The 23,824-nt window shown below is 33.4% G+C and overlaps 1 protein-coding gene across 2 annotated transcripts in view; it reads left to right on the top strand.

Annotated features, from left to right (window-relative positions):
• The window catches only part of LOC145246611 (uncharacterized), an 87,892-nt gene that overhangs the window by 17,840 nt on the left and 46,228 nt on the right, over nucleotides 1-23,824 (top strand). Inside the window, exon 1 of one of the 2 annotated variants that reach the window (XM_080108278.1) lies at nucleotides 18,072-22,383. The exons of the other annotated variant lie outside the window; for it this stretch is intronic. The gene's annotated coding sequence lies outside the window, so the exon portion shown is untranslated. Of the gene's footprint in view, nucleotides 1-18,071; nucleotides 22,384-23,824 lie in introns of those variants that run through there. 2 annotated transcript variants of the gene reach the window in all.

Here is a 23,824-nt window from a genome sequence, read left to right as displayed (position 1 = left end):
GAAAGAAAACACAAATCTTTGTACGTACCCATCACGAAACAAATGTCATATTCTAAAAGTCACGTAAATGAATCAAGTAGATTTTTTATGACAATCAAATTTTATGAATAAGCAAGCATAGTGTGTCACTGGTTACCTCCCATTAACAACCTCTCCAAAAATAGAAATCAAAATCAGCCTTGTTATATTGATTTTACTCTTAAAATCACTAAGTGTTAAAAAAAATGATTTTCTATATATAAAAAATACTTGATCAACTTATATGATTTTTGCTATATGACGTGCACATGCATCAAAGATTTTTTTGTATATACATATATATATTTTTTAATAAGGTTGAACATTGGACAAGAACAAGAACATTATTTTTTTTCTATAAAATATACGACTTACCAATTGTATAACTGTATGATTAGTTTTATAGCTCCCAAACATTGCTAATTACCATTTTTTACATACAAAATTATCATAAAAACCAATATCCTTTCTTAGGCAACACAGTATTTGAACATACTTGCTCTATGTATGATATTGAGCACTTTTTGATTAACACATACCACTTAGCAAATGTAATATTGCATTATTATTATTACTATTTCATTGTTCCTGGCAACATCAAATTTCTCGTCTAGTATGCAACACTGTAATAAAACATTTTAAAGACAGTGGAGTTATTGTTCCTGTTTAAACACATTTGCTTTATTCAGAATATTGAGCACGTTGGATTGATTTGTACAACTTAATAAATGTAATACTGTATTATTTCATAGCTCCTGGCCATGTTGACTTCAGTTCAAAGTAAGGAGACCTCCAGAGCACTTCCAAAATTAAAAGCTACTGGGAGCACATCTTTATATATTAATACGATAGCGTGTATGTTATTTTGTGTCACACTTACATTTTTTCTTCCAAGTGACTGTCGTTTCTTGTTTCTTGTAATAAATAATTTTATCAAGAATTCTTCATAAGTTTTGCTTTCAATTATAGCTGAAGGAACTCCAGTTATATATATGTATATATATGTGTGTGTGTGTGTGTGTGTGTTTTTTTCTTTCCTTTAGTTTTAGTTTTGATTCAAGCTGATGGACCCAAGTCATATGGATAGATATATTTCATTTTTTAAATCACAACTTTATAATATATAAGAATTGATAGAAATTTGACTCTATAATAATATATATGAAATCTGCATAAATTAAAATATCATATTATAGCGTATTCTACGACTGGCCTACACCAGACGTTCCTGTTAACTTAGATAAATACGTTTGCAGTTTTAACAAAAGAGCTACAATAATATCAGGGCATCTCCATTTACATTGAACATCCACAGAATACCAACATCAATATATTACATATGAAAGAGTCTGCTGTGAAATTTCCACAGGTCTTGCTAGTTAATATTAGCTTGTTTTAGATGTGCAGCCATCCAGAACGACCTGCATTTTTCTTTTGTCTATGAATAACGATTCTATTAAATATTTATCTAGTAATATTACATGATTTAATTTTCATGAGACGGCCTTCATGCCAGACCTTCGCAAATGCTTTGGATATAACAATGGCTACCATCCTAGCTTCACCTGCCTTATCCAACATATGTGTTCAGAAATAATTGCTAGGATATCCACAGTAGAACAGGCTTGCCTAAATCCATACTTGGACCGGTTTCAAAGGCACGGCATTAATTTTGACCCCAGCACACGGGCTTAGAGTCATGCATGCACTCGTACGATATATCTCCTGGATGATGCCGCCTGCGTGCACTGGCTTAGAGAAGAGTAAGGGACTTTACTACCAAGGATGGTTACTCTACTGGTTCCCTATCAAGCTCATCACTTAACTTCAGTTGGGTTTAGGCAAATTTAGTTGTCTATTAGATTTCCCCGAATCTCCAATTAAAACAGTTAAAAGCAAAGCTTGCACAAATACGAGGCAAAAATTTAACATGTAATAATAATAGGAGGCAGAAATATATTTCATGCATATTTTTTTGTGGGAGTTTCATTTATTTATCTTTTATAAACAAACAAACAAAATAGTCAAGAAATGAAATAAAAAAAATGTTTGATGATGGAGGAAAAAAAGCTGTCGCCACTAGTCCGAGAGAAAAGAGTTCTGATGCGAACGAATTTCTTTTTTTTTTTTTTTTGTGGGGGAGAGACAGAATTTCACAAACCTGCTTCTAACGGGAACCAACTTGATCATCTCTCAATGAGATGTACAGGGAAGAGATGTCCTTTTTTCGTTTTCATGTTCTTTCAACTTCTCGGTGGTGATATGTGACTGCGCAGCCTTTTTAAAATCCAATTCTCTTTAACGCTTCTTACTTTTCGGAGCCCAATGAAAAACATCCGTCACTTTCCATTGCCAACTCAGACTCTTTCTCTCCCTCTCTTCTCAGCTGCCCCTAATGTCTCCTACATGCCACAACGACCACATGTCATGGCATCTGGCCTTGCATTAATTCTAAAAATAGCTTGACCATAACAACGTCGCGGTTGTTTGGTTTCTTTCCACTTTGCCATGCTCGACTTAGTCCACCCTTGGGTTTTATTTTTCTTCCCCCGTCGTTCACTGAACCTAGGACTGTGACAGTAGTCTAACAATTATGAGATTGTGGACTATTGGTGGATTGATTAATAAAGATTTTAGGGAAGAAAGGGATGAGACTGATAGGGCGATAATTTTGCAAGTTAGTTTTTCGCACAAATTCCAAAACATTAGTACTGCAGAGGTAGTTTTCAAGCTGTCAGGGAAGAAAGATTTGGCAAGGTATTTATTATAGTTTAAAGAGGACAGTGACCAGCTCAGCAGAGCATTTCTTTTATTTAAATTATTAAAGAATGAATCATGTCTGGCTGACATGCTTTGGAGGTGTCAAGAATTTTTATAATATTCAAGATATGAGGAAAGAAAGTTGACCAGATCATTGTCTAGCATCTGTGCATAGTAAGAAATTGAGAAGTGGGTGATTTGTACAGTTCAAGGTGAACCACTGGGCAAGCAGTTTAGCTACATCGTGTTAGTTAGATAGTGGTGATGGTGAGGAGGTATGTTCTTCAAGGTTGAGAAGTTTATTCCTATTTGTAAGAAAAGGAAACAAAAATGTAAAAGGATGTATAAAAACAAAGGCAATAATAAATTGTCATAGATTTAAATAGAAAAAGGAAGTATATTCCTAGCTGTAATGTTTAAGGCATTGAAAAAAAAAATGCAGAAAGTGCCTATTTTTCACCATGAATGATTGAAAGCAATAAAAATACTAGCAGGTCCATCCATCCAGCATGGCCACAGCCGAGATTCAACTCACTACACGAGTTTGTAGTGTAATTCAGATCTTGTCAGTAGCTGAATTACTTGATGCTTCGCCAGGGCTATCAAGGGTATTTTTTTTTTTATCATGACGCCATCACCAGATGGGGTGCCTACCATGTCTTAAGAGAGTCCCATCTACCCTCGAGAGAAGGATAGATGGCGCCAGTTTCTCAACCTGGTATTTTACCTTGTGGTACATACATACAGCGCCTCGCCTTCCCAAATGGTCACCTATCTGGTACTGGCCAGGCTCAACGTTGCTTAACTTCAGTGATCTGGTGAGAACCGGTGTGTCAACGTGATTGTGCCATATCACAAAAGCAGGTAGACTCAATGTTGTTCAGGATTGAATGAGGATTAACAAATGTTCCACCCTCCTATACTTTTATTGGCATCGAAATTGGTGAAATCACCCGTTTTTTTATATCAAGTCGATTTATTGCCTGCTCTAGTTGGAGACCCCCCCCCTCCCCTGGAGTGTACTGGGAGGAGGCTTCACATGCCTCACTGCAGGAACTTAGTTCACAATACATTGTACTGTAGAGAATGTACTGTTGATTTTATAAAATTATCTTAAAATAATGACTTCACTGAAAGTTTCAAATGCAAAAATCAATTATAATAGTTCAACTGTGCTCTAAACAGAAACGTCCCTTTCAGATGCATCTCTCTTCAAAGAACCAACTGTTGATTTTATGAAATTATTTTTACATAATTATTTGAATTAAAAGTTAAACGTACAAAAGTCTAGTATCAAGGTTCAATTGTGCTCTAAAAAGAGACATTCATTTTGAATGCACACCTGTTTTATAAAAGGATTTACAGTTGATTTTATAAGTTGGGCCTTTCTGCTTGTGCGGTGATAAAACTTTGCAAATATCCTTGTTGAAGTTCCTTCTTTAATTCAATTTTTACTGATTATCAATTTTCAATACTTATCAGATGCAATCCAATACAAAACCTACGTAAGAACACTCCTAGACATTTTAAGTACCTTTGTTTGAAATTTCAAAAACATTGGCCCAGCTGTTTCCGAGTCCATAGGGAATGAATTCCCAAACACACAAAAATCCTTTTTTATAATAGGTATATATTTCATGTATCCACATAAATTTTGTACAATATAATTTATCGATTTTCAGTATTTTACTTCAATAGTGTTCAATATATTTTCATAACTTACTAGTTAGTGTGTGTGTGCGCGCGCGCGTGTATAAATAATAATAGCCTGACAAATTTTCACATGAAATGCGGAAAATTTTATGTAGCTTAATTGCTATACATTTTTATAGCTTATTACCTAACTCTACTAATGTATTGAGCACTGCTGGATAACTTAATACATAAATTTTATGTAGATCCATAAAATATATAGATATATATGATGGGAGGATTCCAATATTTTCCTGATTCTGATACAAGTACCCATTCCAATACAATTACAGATTCCAATTCTTTATAAATCTCTAAATATCTAGTTTCTTTTCCTCCAATTACAGTAAAAACATTAAATATTTTCTCTAGCGTAAACATACACTTACGGTAATGATCTATAGATTTTATATTTATTGATAGTTTAAAATCAATAAATATTTGTTTTGTTATTATTATCAGCAGAGGAAGAGTTTGTTTTAATCAAATAAAAAAGATAATTAAAGGAATCGGTTTTGGCATTGGAAAATACATATTTTTTCGATTCTAGTGCTCTCAAAAGTTCCAATTTTTCCGTTTCCCGATTAATCGTTCAAACACTAATATATATCTATAAATATAAAAGCGAAAATGTGTGTGTATGTGTGTATGTCTGCAAAAGGGTTTTTTTCGCTGTGATTCTCGGTCGGCTCGCTCCTTAAAATTTTTTATATCATATCTAAATGATAATATCTACAAGTTAACGGGGGTCGCCTGTCTATTTAATATGCCCGACTTTGAAAAGCTAAATATTCAACATTTTTCGATCCCCGCGTGTGGATTCGGCTTTTTTGTATAATAAAAAGCGAAACTAACTAAAAAAAAACTGCCCTGCAGTCAAAGTTGACCTCATTAAGTCATCAAGTATGGGCGCCTGCCAATTCTTAATACTTAAATAAATTCAAGCATCCTTCCTCGACTACTTCTTGCTGGCCCAGTGGTTAACGTCGCATGTTTTTTCCACACTTTATTTTCCAACTTCGCCTCAAGGCTTCGGGTTCGATCCTTCCTACTTACCTATCAAAACTTTTTTTTTTTTTTTTTTACTCCCTCCCCCCGACACAAACACCCAGGCAACGATTCTTTTGTTTTGATTTACCCAAAAACACACCTCGAAACACCTGGGCAACGCCGGGTACCCCCGCTAATATATATATATATATATATATAAATCGTAAATTTAAGTGATAAAAAATCATGCATTCAAGTGATGACCGATCATGGCACATTTGTACACTGTCAGACTGCAGATACTGGTGTCATGAATTCAATCCTAACCTCTGCTGATGACGGCTAAAATCTAGAAACATGCATGTCCATAAGTATATTTAATAATATTAGCCAACACTGCAATGCAAACCCCATTAATATATTTTATCAAAATCAAATGACACCAAATTTGTGAATCAAAGAAAACGCAATTAAAAATATATGTAGATACTTGAGGCCTGTTGACAATAATTCTAAAATTAAATTTATTATCAACTACAAGAAGATGTCTTGCGTAGTTCGTATTGGATGGACTTCATTAATGGTGTGCACGAACTTGCTGTTTTTAATACTCAAATTTTTAATCGACTTTTCATCGACTCTATATATTTTAACTTATCGCCATTTACTGTATATTTTAGTTTTCACTTTTAATTCTCATTTTCGCTTATTTAGACTTTTACTTCAACACCTGATGATGATGATTCGTGGACGAATCGAAAGTGCTCGTGACAGCAACAACTATGGAACTTTTATTAATATTTTTGATTTTGATACAAAAAAGATTATATGGAAAATCGAAAAATTAAAAAAAAGAATCAGAAAGCAAAGTGTCTCTGTTGCATTTAATAATATTTGCTTGAATGAAAAAATGCTGCCTAAATATACCAATATATATATGTGTGTGTGTGTGTTTATGTATTATAGAAATTACTGTTAAGAGAACCTTCAAATAAGTTTCAATAAGAGTTAATTTTTCATGAGTAAGTTGCTGGAATCCATATTAAATAGAGAAATAGTCAATCACCTCAGCAGAGTGACATGCAATATGGTTTCTGTTCTGCAAGATCTACTGCAGATGTGCTAACGGTTATATCTCATAGGATTAATAAATCTCTTGACAAAGGCTTCCTTTCTAGGACAATTGCTCTGGACAAGGTATGGCATAAAGGCCTACTTCACAAGATTTCCAGCTACGGTATAACTGGAAATGCTTTCTCTATCATTAAATCATTTCTCTCTGACAGGCTCATAAGAGTAGTGGTCGATGGACAAAAATCAGAGGCCTGCAGTATTAATGCTGGAGTCCCTCAAGGGTCCATCCTGGGCCCAACTCTCTTCTTGATCTACATCAATGATCTCCCTAAACACATACTTAAATCATTCGTTGACATCTATACTGATGATACGACCATCTACGGCAACACATCAAAGGCTGTAAATGACAAAGTTCTATCTGATTCTCTCTCCTCTGATCTCGGGCGCGTGGTTCAGTGGGGAAAGACGTGGCAGGTTACCTTTAATGCATCTAAAACCAAACTCCTATCTTTACATCATCAACGCTCTGATCCTCATCTGGCATCAATTGAAATGGATGGCTCTCGTCTAGGAGAAGCCCCATGTTTTGACAAGCTTCTGGGCTTGACCTTTACTCCTGATCTGAAATGGAACACATACATCAAGTCTATTGCCAATGTTGCTGGAAAGATGGTGGGATCCTTCTACCTCTCCAGAAGATATCTCACTACTGATGCAATTTCTCTATCTATATAAAAGCCAAGTACGTTCAAGGATGGAATACTGCTGCCATATCTGGGCAGAAGCTGCTAAAAACAGCCTATCCTGCCTTGAAAGATTACAAAATAGACTTCGTGGCTTAGTGGGGGATGCCCTTTTCTCTTCCCTGCAACCTCTCTCCCACAGAAGAGACGTTGCGAGCCTATCCTTGTTTTATCATTATTTCCATGGCAGGTGCTCGTCTGAACTCCAATCTCTGTTCCCCCCCTAGCCAATCTTTCACGAAAAACACCCATCTAGCTGAATCCACTGTCAAAAATTTTCCCCACTCTAAATCAAAACGTAGATTCCATGAACAAAGCTTCTTTCTTAGAACTGCACGCCTGTGGAACTCTGCCTGTTTCCCACCTGACTACAACCTGGATATCTTCAAGTCCAACGTAAACAAATTCCTGATGAACCGCCCCCTTAAGTAGGCACTTTATTAAATCTCCACACTAACGTACTGTACTTGCAATAACCTTTATCCCTGAGTGGCTTCCTGGCCTTGATAAGTGGTGACCACCTTGTAAAAAAAAAAAAGATTTAACAGTTCTTATTAGATTGCCAAAGTTAAGTGATGTAGAGCCTGGCCAATACCAGATGGGTGACCGTTTAGGGATACTAGATGCCATCTTTCCATAACTTGGTTATGGATGTGGCTTGGAGGTAGGGGGAATCTGATATTCCCTGTAAACTTCCTACTTCAGAGGAAGCCGGCATAGTCCGAACAGGTATTATTTTGTTTGTGAGATGTTTCACGAAATTTCAAGAATTGCAAGTGCGTATTTCTTTTTTGTATTATAGTCAAGCCGAAGTAAAATAAACGGTTAATTTTCTTGTATTAATTTTTAAGTGGGTACAAGTTGTGTAAGAGTTTTACGATGAAAGATGTGCGATACATAATTAGTCTTGAAAATAAAAAAATAAAAAGGATTACGATAATTACCATGAAAAAGAAATAAGAATGTTGATGTAATTATTCTAGTCGACACGAAGTGTGAATGAAACTGGTTAATTTGTTTTTATTACTTTTTTAGTGTGTAAAAGTCGTGTGAGAGTTTTAATACGAACGAAAAGATGTACGATAATTTGTGTGAAAGCAATGACTAATGAATGTGCAAGTATTTCTACATGTAAGTGAACGATAATAAAACAAACAGTTTGCGTTTTTTTTTTTGTTTTTTTTTTAATGTTTCAGTGTATAATGAAATTTAAGCAGATGAAGGTTTCTTATCTATTATATAAATGGCAGTTGTCTGTGTGTCTAGCTAAAACTTAAAAAAATACAAAACAAACACCCATGAATTATTTTGGGCCCCAAAGGGGGCTGTGATGCAGTAGATAGAGGCAGGTGAGCATTATCTGAAGATAGATAGAAGTTTTAATCCTATCCAAAGCAGGCCAAAGTATTAATTGGCCAAAACGTGGCAAGACGACAAGATATGGAAGGCAATAATTACTGAGGATACAGTTAAGACTCGTCATTCCTATCCTGTCGAAGTTAACAACCTGATGAAAGCCAGAGGAATAGTTGGCAGAAACGTTGTGAAACAACAACTATGAGGATGAGGATAACAGTTCGCAAATAAATGAATATAAGAACCGCCATGAAGTTTTTATTTTTTTACTAGCAGGCTGCCAGGCGTTGCCCGGTTATAAAATACACACAAATATATTTTAATTAATACAGAAACTGAGGCATGTATGCAAGTATTGTTTTTTCTAAACAATTCACTTGTAAGTAAAAAAAAAAAAAAAAAAGTACTTGAGCTGAGATTGCAACCAAAACCTAAAGACAGTGCATCAAGTACGATAACCATTAGACCAGCATGGCACAATCTTTAATAGGTGTTTTCAAATTACTTATTCTTAACATAAGTAATCTCTAATGTGAACTATTCATGCATGCGTATTCATGAAACAGCAAATAGATAAAAATCCGATAACTTTTACGTACAAATTTTTCAATTTTAACCCCTTATGGACCCTTTTTTCCAGATGAAAATGGATTAAAGTTTTTCATGTGTCTAAATATACTATATACCAAATTTCAAGTCTGTATATCAAAATTTTGTTGAGTATATAGGTTGAGAAGTGTCCTCACACACATCGTCACTTTCATAGATATATAGATTTTCTTGATCGGTGTTGCACTTGGTGTATAATATTTAGAATTTAGAAAAAAAATATTTAATTTCTGAGGATATACTGGCATGGTGGGTGTTATTAAAAGAAGGTACTAAATATGGATATGTTTTATACTGGTGGTATTAAGATGACGTATATTCTGTATTGTTGTTCATGTTAGTATTAGAAAGTCTTAGGAGAGTCTTGTTTTGAGTGTTCATATGTCTTAAGATGTTCATGTTGTAAGAGATGGAGATATTGGTGAGATATAGAGACATATAAAGAGAGGGACAGTTCTGTATATATATAATAGACAGGTACATGTTACTACAAGAGAACCAATTTAATGAGAGGAGATTTATGAATATCTTGATAGATAGACCGAGAGATAATGCATTTGACATTTACGCTTTGACAGTTGTGCATATAATTTAAACACGTTACCTTTCTCGTTGTAATGATGAACACAGAAGATGCAGATACACAAAGATGATGACGTTCTTTATTTCATGACCGGTCTATGATTTCGTTTGAGGAATTCAAAGTTTCTTTACATGGTTATTTCTAAAACCCTCTCACTTCTAGAGGGTGTCTTGATTCTAACGGAGAATCGGTCTGAATCTCTCTGCTTTTCTCCGACTCTTCTCCCAGACTTCCAGATTGCATCTAAAAACTCTACCTATATTGAGAACTCGTCACGTCATCGCATGATTAAACATGTGCTCATAAAGCACGTTGGATGATATGCGTCACGTTGCCAAACTTGATATGACCCCGAGTTCAGTAACCTATTTTTCAAATAACATTTTTACAAAATATGTTTACAATTTCAATTGACAATTAAACTCCTTAACAGAAACAAGTTTCATTATTACATTCCTTTTCCATATACAGATATGTAAGCTAAACAATTGCAATTCCTTATTTCAATAACATTCTGTATTTATTTTAACTTATGATTGGAATTTTCAATTCCAAATCTAGCTTCGCAAGTTCGAATCCTTGACTATCCTATTTCATATTTACATTTAACTAATTCCCTATTTTTTTACTTACATGAAAAGGAGACAGCTCTTTTATCATCTAAGATATATTGATGTGTAGATTTTGTCAGAGTGGTGTATGTTTTCCAGCCATTTGATGTACTAGCTAAAGGGAAGTAATCGATTGTTTTTCAAAAAGTTATTTCCCTTATACCAACTCCTTCCTCAAGTAATCTATAAAAGTGTGTGTGTCCCAAGAGAAAGGAATTGGCTGGTGGGAGGAACCGGGAAAGATAGATGTTTTAATAGAAATGTGTTACACTTCTCTCCCCGGGCAACACTGGATAGCCCTGCTAGTTTAGAATAATTAATGATATCAAGAAGTATAAATTTTTCTGTTCAATCGATTTTGTTGCGTTAGACAAAACCAATTCCATTTGTATTTTCCAGTTGCGACAAACGCAATGATTTCATTGAATAATCAATGTCTACAAGGGGCCTTCATTAAGTTCCCAGACTTTTTTTTCGTATGGGCACTTTTCTTGATAGCACATGCATGAAACTCTAGTCTTTTCAAAGTAATCTTCTCCGTCTGCAATGCATTTGTTGTACCATTCCGGGAACTTCTAAAAGTCTCCATGGAAATCCTCTTGTGTGAGTGTATCAATGACCCTCGTCACAGCCTCTTCCATCTCCTCAGTTGTCTCATAATAGCCTCTAAGGTTTTCCTTGACCTTAGAGAATAACTAAGTCATAGGGAGCAAGGTCTGTATGATAGAGAAGGTGAGGAAGATGCTCATCTTGGTCAGATAGTTTTTGATGAGGATGGAGTTGTGGACTGGTGCATTGTCCTGGTGGAAATGCCACTGACTAAATTTGAGTACTGGTCTCTTCAGACGGAATCTCTTCCTGAACTCCCTTGAAATCTCAACATATTATTCCTTGTTTACTGTCTGTCCAGTGTATGTAAATCGTGGCCATGCTGTCAAAAAACACGAATCATCATAAGTTTCTGTGTGGATTTGCTCTATATGGCCTTCTTCGGTCTGGGAGAGCCAGCATGCTTCCACTTGGAACCCTTGTCTCTGGGTCAAAGCAGTAGATCCAGCTTTTATCACAGGTCACCAGAGCATCAAGAACTGCGGGATCTGAATTGATCAGCTCAACTATCTCCCAGCTGTCATGACGACATTTTTTTTTTTTCTAATTTTTTCTGAGAACCCTTGGGACAAACTTTGTGCAAATCTTTCGCATCTTCAGTTCCTTGCCAATAATTGTGTGTACAGTTTCCATAGACATTAAACTGTGCACTTAATGTCTCTATTGACACATGACGGTCCTTATCCATGAAATGCTTTATTTGGCCAATCAACTCTGGTGTTCTGACTTCCTTACTCCTTCAACACATCTCATCATCCCTCACTCCCTGCCTTCCTTGAATCTTTTATGCTACTAAAAACTGATGCTTAATTCATGTAAGATGGTTTCAAAAACAGTCTGAAGCATTCCATACGTTTCTGTGGCATTTTTTTCCAAGTTTAACACAGAATTTTATTGCATTTTAAAGTGTCCTTATGTACGTCCAGATTGCATTTTTGAAATTCACCAACTGTGACAATCAGGCTTTAGTAGGGTGTATTCTAATTCCTGCTGTAGCTGTTCATTTGAACCTGAAATAATAAAAATTGCTTAGTCATCTCACAAGATTTATATCAATAGAATTTTAAAGAGTCTACGACAAATTTAAATGCCTGTACAAAAAAAAGTCTGGAAACTTATTGAAGCCACTTCATATGATGTTCTTACCTAATAAAAGTATGTAGCAAATTTTCAGAAAATGTTAATGAAAGAAATAGCCGAGCAGTGAAATTAATTTGAATAGAAAAAACTTTTTTTTTTAAGAACACAGATAGAAAATATCCAAAATTGACTGGCTATTTAAAATCGAATATTGATTTTGTGAGAAATAGGTTATCTAACTCTAAAAATCCGACTGACTTAATTTAGCCATAAAAGAATGCGTAATGTTTGCTCCCACCTCCACCTCTTAAAAAAAGATGGTAAATTTTCTACTTTTCCACAGATTTTGAACGGTCATAATTTAGTGGTTAATCATGTTACCAAAATAAATAAAAATGAGTTGATGCATTTTCCATGAGCCTCTCCCTCTTGGATAAGGTCCAAAAAATGGTCTACAATCTAATAGGTCTCACTTTGTCAACTAGGCTCAACCTCTGTCCCATCACCGCAATGTTGCATTTCTGTGTCTATTTTACAAGTATTTTAATTAAATGTGCTTTGATGAACTCTTGCACTTGTACCCCCTCGACATACATATCTCCAATAAACCCGCTTAGCAGCAAAATTACACCTCTTCACTGTTGAGGTCCCTAAATGCCAGAAAGCTTTCTAATAACTTCTTTCCTAGAACAGCTTCTTTTTTTTTCATTTTTTTTTTTTTTTTCATTTTTTATACAAAGGAGTCACCACTTATCAAGGCCCAGAGGCCATTCCTGGATAAGGATTAATGAGTGTACGGTAGTCAGCAGGACATTGTAGTAATCATTAGTAATGGAAATTTGGTAAATTGGATATCTTAAGAGGAAGGCTCAAGAATTTGTTCCCATTGAACTTTAAGACGACCATATTGTAGCCAGCTGGAAAGCAGGGAAATGGAAGAGGATGAAATGGAAGTTCCACAGGTGTGCAATTCTACGAAAGAAGCTTTGTTCATGAAATCTACGTTTAGGTTTAGACACAGATAAAGAGTAGGGGAAAGTATTGATAGTGGTTTCAACTAGATGAGTGTGTTTTATGAAAGTTTGGCGAAGGGAGTATCATATATTGGAGCTCAGACAAGCACTTGCCATGAAAATAACGGTAAAGCAGATATAAAGATATACATGAAAAAATTATAAATGAAAATAGTTTTGGTTTGGAATATTTCAATAAATTTTGGTTTGGAATATTTCAATAAATTTTGGTTTGGAATATTTCAATAAATACCATAGACTCTTTAAAGAATGAAAATCTTTCAGAAATTTTCTATTTTTTAAAAACGGTTTTCAATTTATAAAAAAAACAAGTAAAATGAAAGAATCTACATAATTTTGTAATTTGAAATGTTTCTGATCATTTAAGGATATATATATATAGAGTAAAAAAAATAATACTCATGCTCAAGTGAGGTTTGAACTCCTCACCTCTTCCTTTAAGTTTGACGTGCCAACCAATTAAGCTATCAAATTGATTCTCTCACTTTCATATTCACATTACACACAAATTTTTACTTTAAACTAGAGCAGAAGGCTTTCTGCCTTTCATTCCTTCTTTCACTCTCTCTCTTTTCTTTCTTGCATACTCCCCCTCTCACGTCAGCCAAAAGCAATGTCCCTCTTATGCCACTGGTGAATTTTTAAAGATTTCTCAATTTTTTTCCTGGTGTTCATTGTTAGAGTATGGATACATCTGAATTAGGGAATGTAAACTACTCCCTCTTTTATTTATGACCAAATGAATAAAATATTTAAAAAATATTAATCAAGATTTAATAAAAAAAAAAAAAAAATAGCAAAATAAAAATTAAAAAAATTTAACGGACTAATACTTGTCAAAGCTGACTAAAGTGTTTAAAGTGTGTGTTTTGTTAATAAAGGTATTTAAGAAATGGTGTATGTGCATTGGAGGAGAGGGGGGGGTCAACTACTTCATACATAAGGGAACATTCTATGCCATATTATCCAGCACTGACACCATCACCTTTTAAATTCTTTTCTCATAGATATCCCATAAAACTTACCTTAAAATTTATATAAATCTGCAATTCCAGCTGCATTGGCGTAGGGGAACACAATTTTTCAGATGGATGAAATTTAAGTTGTAGCAATTGCCATTTTAGAAAATTTTAAGTTTTTTTTATTTTTTACTAGCAGTTCAACCCAGCTTTGCTCGGGCCCTATGTACTGTTCATAACTTTATGTGCATATGTATGTATATATATATATTAAAAAGTTTGACTCCTGTCCAAGTAACCTACATCTAAAATTTCAAGTGTTTAGATCCAAAATTGGCAGAGGAGTTTGATAGTCTGCAACGGTCAACTCTTTCAACTTTGATCTCTTGGCAGCTAAATTTTCGTCCAAAAACTGATTAAAAAGCTTGCTGCGTGTCTGAATACCTTTTATGTAAAATTTCAAATGTTTCGACCCAAAATTGACTGAATAGTTTCCTAGAAACTGCAAAGGTCAAATCTTTTGAACTTTGACCTCTTGCAGCCAAATTTTCGGCCAAAATCTGATTAAAAAGCTTGCTCTATGTCTGAATACACTTTATGTAAAATTTCAAATATTTAGACCAAAAATTGGCTGAGTAATTTGGTAGACTGCAGAGGTCAAATTTATTTTTAACTTTGACCCCAATTTTAACATTTTTAACATTCATTATTTTGGGCTCAAATCAAATTAAAAAGTTTGATCCATATCCAAGTAACCTACATTGAAAATTTCAAGTGATTAGATTCAAGATCTCGAGTCTGTAGACTGAAAATTGACAGAGTAGTTTGGTAGGGAAATGTACACACACACACACAGACACATACACATGCAGACAGACAATTTCACTTTTATAGATATAGATTTATTTATTTATTTATTTATTTTTTTTTTAAGATAAAAATTATCCGTATAGGCTGTAAATTTTCCCGGGTAAGTTTGTGGCTAAAAAATCCTGTTTTAGTATTCCTGATTTGCTGTCATGTGATTAAATAGCTTGTGCCCAGTTTTCTACCGACCATTTCCATTTTGTCTGCATGATGGCGGCAAGTTTGTTTGGATTTATTTCAATCAGACAGTCTCTTGCATTTCTCTCCTGTACTCAAAGGTTGTACCTGTCTGTGTTAATGCATTAATCAGTGCTTTTTGGATGTAAATTTTATATGCACTGTTGTTGTGACCTGGTTAAAATATCAGACAGATAAATTATTCATTATTTTTCATTGTGAATATTTGACACACCAATTATAATTTTCACAGTGATTCTTATGTTTATGGAACACAATATCACAGAGCTGCTTCTCAGTGGGATTTCTCTATAGTGAAGGGGTTTGGTTTTGCTATGAGTCAGGTGGGTTGGGTATTTTTTTTGGACGGAAGTGCAAGTGCAGTAATCACATCGGCACACAAAGGCCGTCTAAATACGTGTAAAACAAAGGCCGTCTAAATACTTGTAAAAAAAAAAAATGCCCTTTAAATACTTGTAAAAAAAGAAAGGCCATCTAAATTTTTGTAAAAAAAGGCCCTCTAAATTCTTGTAAAAAAAGAAAGGCCCTCAAAATCCTTGTAAAAAAAGAAAGGCCCTCTAAATTCTTGTAAAAAAAAAGGCCCTCTAAATACTTGTAAAATAAGCAACTGTGTGATATAGTTTTTGAAATCTTTCTTACTAATAAATTTTCTTTGCTAGAGAGAACTATTTAAAAAAAAGTATATTCTCTCTTTAGAAATTGCATGATTTTGAAGGTCTTGCATTATCTATATATATAAATTCGTATTTCTGTTTGTTTGTTCACAATTTGATGAATATATACAAAAGGTCCATTACTTTAATGCTTTATTCATGCCTATATATATATTGTATGATTTGTGTAAAATAGACAATTGAGAGATGACGTCATTCGCATATTACATTAAGGAAAATCGATTTATTTAATAGCGGTGTGTTATTGTTTATATTGAGAAAATTGTTTTAAGTGTTCTATTTAAGTTTATTATTTAAATTTGATTTATATTGTTAACATATTAAATTGTATTTATTTTTACCAACATCGGTTTTTTTTTAAAAGCAGTTTGAGTTATTTGAGTTTTGAGTTATTTTTCCTTTTCTTTTTGTTTTTGTTTTCTTTTCCGGCGGATAATCAAACTAAAAATAATTCACACAAACTTTTAAGCATTATTTTTGGAATCAGTTCAAATAAAATAATTTCCCTTATTTCACAATTAATGTTTTGGTCCGTTGGATTTTTATTTTAAAATAAACAAACAATCCAATTCAACTATGATTTTTTATTTAAAACAAAAACAAAAAAAAATCTTTCATTTACATTTTTTTACCAATTTTTTTTCCTAACATATTTTTTGACATAACTGCTAATTTTTTTTTCTTTTAATAACACAATAAGTCATAATTCATCATTTTTATAACATAAAAATGTGTATTTCGGGTTACACAAATTCTATTTTGGTATTTTTGAAACCAAATTATTTGCAGTTTGTTTTCATTGCAACAAACCGTAATAAAAAATCCTTCTAGACTAAGGGAGCATAAAAGAAATTCACTTAAACTGGAATATAGTCATAAAAAGGTGCTCAATATCTGGAGAATAGCTTCTCTTCATATCCCTTCTGCCAAAATATCTGGTGGAGAGTTAGTCGCGTACTTCTGCTTTTTTTTTTGGGGGGGGGGTACATTTTTGTGTTTTCATTCGTTCTTTTATTTTTGAAATTTTTGTTGGGTAATTGATGAAGTTTACGCATAATAATGAAAAACTGGTCAATAGTCTTAGTATAGCAGGTGTGGCCAAACCGAACTTCATGTCGACCCTGGCAACACTGGGTATCCATTCTAGTATATAATAAATCAAGTGAACGTTTCAATTGATTTGGTGCGATCAATGTTTTACTTGCCATGTGGGCAGATCACATTGAAATGCGAAAAATGGCCAACTCAACATTGATCTGTCTGTGCTTCTCAATAAATGTGATTTTCTCACAGCACAAACAACTGCTTGTAAGAAAAACTTGCGTAAATGTTATGTTTAATCTGGCGGTCAGAATCTCTCCATCTAATACTTATTGTTGGTTTGTTTTTGACTTTGAAGTATTTTTTTTTTCTTGGACCTCATTGCATCAAGTAGCTACATACCTTGTCTGGAGCAATTTCCATTAAAAACAAGTGAAGCATGCATGGTCCCCCCCGTGAGTGCACAGTGAACGAAAGTTCAACATTTGTCCCCTCCCCCATTCAGCCCCAAAAGTCCCCAGGGAATGTCAAATCCTGGTGATTTCCCAGAAAATCCGTTCTGTTTCTTTTTTTTTTTTACTCATATCATGTGTAATGTTTGTGCAAAATTTCAAAAAATTCCAAGACACAGTTATTGAGAAAAATGCGGATGGACAGACACTGGTGAATTTACAGGTCCACTCTCCTTTTGTCACGGGGACCAAAAATGATCAATATTGCAAATCTTATTGCCATTATATATCAAAAGAAATAATTGCAAGAACTATTCGGTGAGAGTTACAGGCATGCATTGCGTGGGAGAGAAATAATATAGAAACTATATAATAGATGTTGCTGGGAGAAAGTGAATTAGGAAGTATTTGGAAGAAGGATAAAGAAAGATCAAGTCAGAGGTTAGTTTAGAAGACAATTTCTAAAAACTGTCCAACACATGCAGCATGTAAAACAGATGCTAAACTAAATGATGTAATTCTGTTAAAAAAAAAAATGTGACTGTTAATTTTAATGAAAAGATTTTTTTTTTTTGTCACCATTTATCGAAGCTAAAAGATGCTTGAGGATAAGGGTTAATGGTGATGGATGGATTGTCAGTTGAATGATGAATATTATCAGAGGATTGAAAATAATGAATGGAATGAACAAAATTTAATTATGAGATTAGATTTGAAGAGAACTATATTGTAATCTGCAAAGAAGCAGTCTTGCAGTAATATGATTTGCAGATGGATGTTTTCTTATATAAAAATTATCAAATTAACAAAGATAATTAGTATATGGTTTTATGCCATCATTAAATATGAAAAATAAAATGGACATCTTTTGTTTTTATATAAAAACAAAAAGATTGTTATTCTCATCTTCATGGTTGTTTCCCCACGTTACGGCAAACTATTCCTCTGGCCTTCGGGTCTGTGGCATAGTGGATAGAGGCATTGATTCTCTACAGTGTCAGGTGAGCATTGTCTGAAGATAGCAGTTTCAGTCTTACCCAAAGCAGGCCAGAGGATTAAAAATTGTGGTGAGACAACAACTATGGAAGGCAGTATTTACTGAGGATACAGTTATAAGACTCTGCATTCCTATCCCATCATGGTTAACCACCTGAAGAAGACCAGAGGTCGAAACGTTGTGAAACAACTACTATGAAGATGAGGATAACAGTTCACAAATAAATAAATATACAAATTAATCATCTCAAAGGATCCCAATGAAAAAAATATATATAAAAAAAGATATCCGTTTTATAGAAATTTTATTATAGAGATTTAAATAATTTTTCTTTGTATTTATTTCCTTGATATTTGATGGCATCGGGTGTAAGGAAAACTGACTTCTATGAAAATGAAACCTGTTAAAAGTCAGACCTAAATAGCATTTATGTTGACATATCAAACTTTCATTGTACTGTTATTATTTGCTCTATATTAACATACTTTGCTACAGTTTGTTGGAAAAATTTATATAGTTCCACCTGGACATGGAAACATTTCTAATGGCTACTGAAAAGGTAAAAGCAGCAACTCATTTTTAATTGAAGAATATAAGTCTCGCTTACAAGTAAAATTTTACTTTATTTTTCTGTATAAATGTTAAAATGTGTAAATACATAAAGTTAAAAAGTAAAATAATTGATTGGGCTAGTATGATATAAACCTTATTTCTCTTTTCAAAATTACTTTAAAATCTATGACATCTTAACTCAAGTTTGCTACAGTTTAAAAACTTATATAGTTACACCCAGACAACTGGTAATATGGAAACATCTTTTAATTATGATCGAAAGGTTAAAATCAGAAAAGGGGAATAACTCATTTTTAATTTAAGAATATAGAGTTGTCTCCCCTACAAGTAACATTTTATTTCTTTTCTGTATAAGTTTAAAAAAAAATGTATAAAAACGTACATGTTATAAATAGTAAAATAATTGTGCTAGTATGATATAAATTTTATTTCTGTTATCAAAATTACTTAGTTAAAATCTATGAATCTGAATTCAAATCATATTCAGGGCTCTACATTGCGAGCGAAACAGTTGCATTTGCCAGTGATTTTTCAAAATGGCGACTAGAAATGATGAAACGCTTATCTTTTGTATTTCTTTCACTGACGATCTTCCAAAGTTCACTGCTGAGTCAAAAATATCTTTTCAACATTTTTTTTAATAAAACTAAGTTAAATTATTTCAACAATAAGTTTAATAAAACTATACTTTTTTTTAACAAAGGCTGTTTAAAAAAATATCTGAAGAAATTAAACTGTTTATAGCATCAAGTATCAACATAAAATTGTTGTATATTTAGGATTACACTTATAAAAAAGAATACAGAAAAATCTTTTCTGAAGTACATACTCGTTATGAAACGAAAATGTCATATTCCAAAAATCACATGGGTCTGGCTAGTAACTTTTCTATTTGGCAAGTAAACAAAAATATTTAGTTGTCAAAGGTCAACTAAAAATAAATTTATCTATAGAGCCCTGATATATTGGAGCTCTTTTATGCCCTTGTATGATCGAAAGGTTAAAATCAGAAAAGGGGAATAACTCATTTTTAATGAAGAATATAAGGAGTTGTCTCCCCTACAAGTAACATTTCATTTTTTTTCTGTATAAGTAAAAAAAAAAAAAAAAAAACGTAAAAAAGTAAAATAATTAGTTGTGCTAGTATGATATAAATTTTATTTCTATCATCAAAATTACTTGGTTAAAATCTATGACATCTGAATTCCAAATATATTGGAGCTCTTCTGATTAGTTATGCAATTATGCCTTTGTAGAAATCTATGAGCTCAGAATGAAATGTTATTAATGAAATACCTACACAGTTAATACTTCCAGTGTTTGTGTAGATTACTGATGTTTAAAACCAACTCATTTCAAGTGATTGTTACATACTTATGTGTCATGTCGAAATTAGTATAAATCCCCAAAATTACGGAAAATATTCCAGTAGAAAAATAAAATTAAAATTTATCGAGTTTATTGATTTTATAAAATTTTGTCAGTTTTAATGTTGAAAAGTTCTGAAAATATATGGAAGATAACTGCAATCAAGTGTTTTGACTAAATTGTAATTCCACAAATTGTTGGGGTGTAATTGTGACAGATTTTTTTTTATTATTATTATTAAAAATACATCAATTAATCAAAAATTACCGGCACTTCTACTCTTGCTGAGTAAAAAAATTGTTGACCCCCATACTCTTACAAAAATTTTCGGTCAATGTGACCTAGTTGTTCCATTTAAGACTATATTGCAAAGAGGTGCTTTTTAGGGCTATTACCCTCAACCTCCCCATATTAAGAACGGCTTTTAGAATACCCCCCACCTCCCCATGTTAAGAATGGCTTTCAGAATAAACACCCCCAACTTCCTCATGTTATGAATGGCGTTCGGAATAAACACTCCCAGTCATACTTTAATTTTTTTATGCTGGGGAGGGGCATTATGTTGTTGATCATGTTAACTTTCACCCCACTCTTCATTGTTTCTGAAAATTTTTTGTCATTATTTAATCACATTAGTTATAAAGACCACTCTAAATGAATGCAACCTATAACCTTCTTCAGGTGTACTTCATTGATCTCTAAATTCTGCATGTAATTTCGAATGGAACTCTATTTAATTCACGGGGGCAGCATGCTCCTATTCCATCACTTTTTATTTTAATGAAGCCACTTGATGTAAGGAGCTATGAAAAACAAATACTACTACAAGGTCAATAATCAGCCAACAATAAGTGTGTGATGAATAGGTTCTGACTCGAAGCCGCAATTCTTCCCCTTTTGTCAGAAATATTGCTTATGGAACGCAAGGACAAAATAAAAGAAGTGAGTTATGAGGCGACCGAAAGCAAAACTTAGGTCCACTTTCTACTCTCCTTTTGCAAAACTCAATTATGTTCTGTAAAGCCAAAAACAAAAAATAATTTTTTCTCAACAAAACAACCAAACTAAACAACATGAATAAATATTTGAAAATATAAAGAACTTGAAGTATAAAAACGATTTCCAAAATTGCTGGATTCGGCATTAATCCAGAAAGGGTTGATATGCTGTCAAACAAAACCAGCAAACATTTATTACAAGATGACGTTACATCTGTAAAGATTGTTCACGTGCTTGAAACAAGCATTTTACTTGTACACCGTCAAAATTGGCGTGTCAATTACATCCATAGCAAATTTTCTAATTTTGAGTAAACTTTGAATAATCGTAATTTGATAGTTCGTTGAGCTACCAAAATACATTGACTTCTGAGATGGGGATTAATCATTTGTGTTCTGGAGGGCGAAGGTTCAATTCTGAATGAAGGTGACACATAAAATGTCATTTCAAATTACTTAGTACTAATACCCAGTCATCGTTGATGGAACGAGAGCATGCTACCCCTGTGAATTGAATAAAGAGTTCTGTTAAAAATTTTGTGCAGATTTTCAAGTTCTCTGGAAAGATTTTAGAGTTCAACAAGATACACCTGAAGGAGGTCGGAGGTTACAGCGACCAAAACATTGTGAAAATAACACTGAAGATGAGAACAGTAGTCCAGAGGATCCAAATACAATCAATCCTCATCTCAAAAATTCAGAAATTATTTTGCAGGAAGTTTCTCTTTTTATTTTATTTTTTATTTTTTTTAAAGCTGTTTTCTCATCCTTGACCTATTAGAATAAATAGTTTTAAAAAAATAAATAAAAAAATAAGGCTTCATTAAATAAGTATTTCATCCAACTTGAAAAAAAAAAAAAGATGTGAACGCCATGACTATTTCATCATAAAAACCTCATTCGGTCATTTTCTTTGCTCTGTTTAAATACAGTAAAAAAAAAAAAAAGAGGAAATTACGTGTTAAACATTCTTAATCGAAAACATTTCCTTTTCAATAAAAGAAAGAAAAAAAAGTATTTTGTATGGCATTTTAAATCGGATAACGTAAATTTAGTAACATCTGGTGTGAATTGCAACATACAAGCATTGATTGGTAAGGTTTTCGCAATCCTACAAAATGTTCTAAGAATAAGGAAATTTTTGTTTTTCTTCAGAATCTTTCGCATTCAATCTATTATTGGCCAGACAGTCTATCTCTGCTCTTTAGCTTTCATGATGGGTTCAGTTTATATTGATATTGTGTTACTACTGCTTACCATTACTCTTAGTATGTTAGTGTCATTAGGACGTCTCTGGTATGGTTATGTCCTGGGCATGGCAACCAGCTCCCTAGGTGTGAACCACAAACAGTGGGTGTTGATATGTCGGCAGATATGTCTTTTAGGGATCTTCTCTTTGAGTTCTCTGTTGGTATCATTACTGGTAGGACTGCTGTACTGAAATTGAATAAGCGGTACGCACATTTTTTCTTTTTTTTTTTTTTTTTTCTGATAAAAATAGAATTTTATTTATTTCAGTAATTAAGGAGCATTTTAACTCGAGTCCTGTTTTTGACAGTCGACGTTGCAATCGATTTACGAGTCTTCCAGCATTGGAAAACACTAGAGATATAGAAAGGAAGAAGAGGGTAGATAGATACATACATATCAAAAACAAAGAATGAAATTATACATTTATTTATTGGAATCCTTTGAGATGAGTAATGATGTATATATTTATTTATTTGAGGACTGTTATCCTCGTCTTCATAGTTGAATACCACATGGGATGGGATAAGAATGCAGAGTTTCTTTAACTGTATCCCCAGTAATTACTGCCTTTCATAGTTGTTGTTGTCTCACCACAATTTTTGGTCAACTAATTCTCTGGCCTGCTTTGGCTAAGATTGAAACCACTATCTTCAATGATTACCTGGAACCGTAGAGATTCAACACCTTTATCCACTGCGCCACGGGCCTCGAAAGGCTGATCTTCCATTGTCGTGTCCATACCGAATGGTATTATATATTACTTATTGGAATCCTTTGATTAATTTGTATATTTATTTGCTGACTGTTACCCTCATCTTTATAGTTGTTTCACCACAGTTCGGCCAACTATTCCTCTGGGTTTCTTCAGGTGGTTAAAGAGACTCAGCATTCCTGTCCTGTCATGGTTAACCACCTGAAGAAGGCCAGAGGAATAGTTGGCTGAAATGTGGTGAAACAACAACTGTGAATATGAAGATAGTCTGCAAATAAATACAAGGATTGTTATTTTGTTTTCCAAATCCTGATATTGGTCAAGCTTTAGCTCCCCAAAAACAAGCATTCTGAACCAAAATAATGGTATGTTCCTCTGCAAGCTTCATAAATGTCGTTTCAGTATCACTATCCATCCCATTTTGGATTGCATGCTTTTTTCCTTTAAATGTACCCAGATTTTAGAAAAGTTGCCAAAATACCTGTGTTATTTGGATTCTTTCAGACTACTGTTCTCATCTTGAGTGTTATTTTCACAACGTTTTGATCAGTGTAACCTCCAAGCTTCTTCAG

Source organism: Euprymna scolopes, chromosome 24, assembly GCF_053919585.1.
Source record: "Euprymna scolopes isolate OS-2025 chromosome 24, ASM5391958v1, whole genome shotgun sequence".
NCBI lineage: Eukaryota > Metazoa > Mollusca > Cephalopoda > Sepiida > Sepiolidae > Euprymna > Euprymna scolopes.
This window is presented reverse-complemented; position numbering and strand designations above follow the sequence as displayed.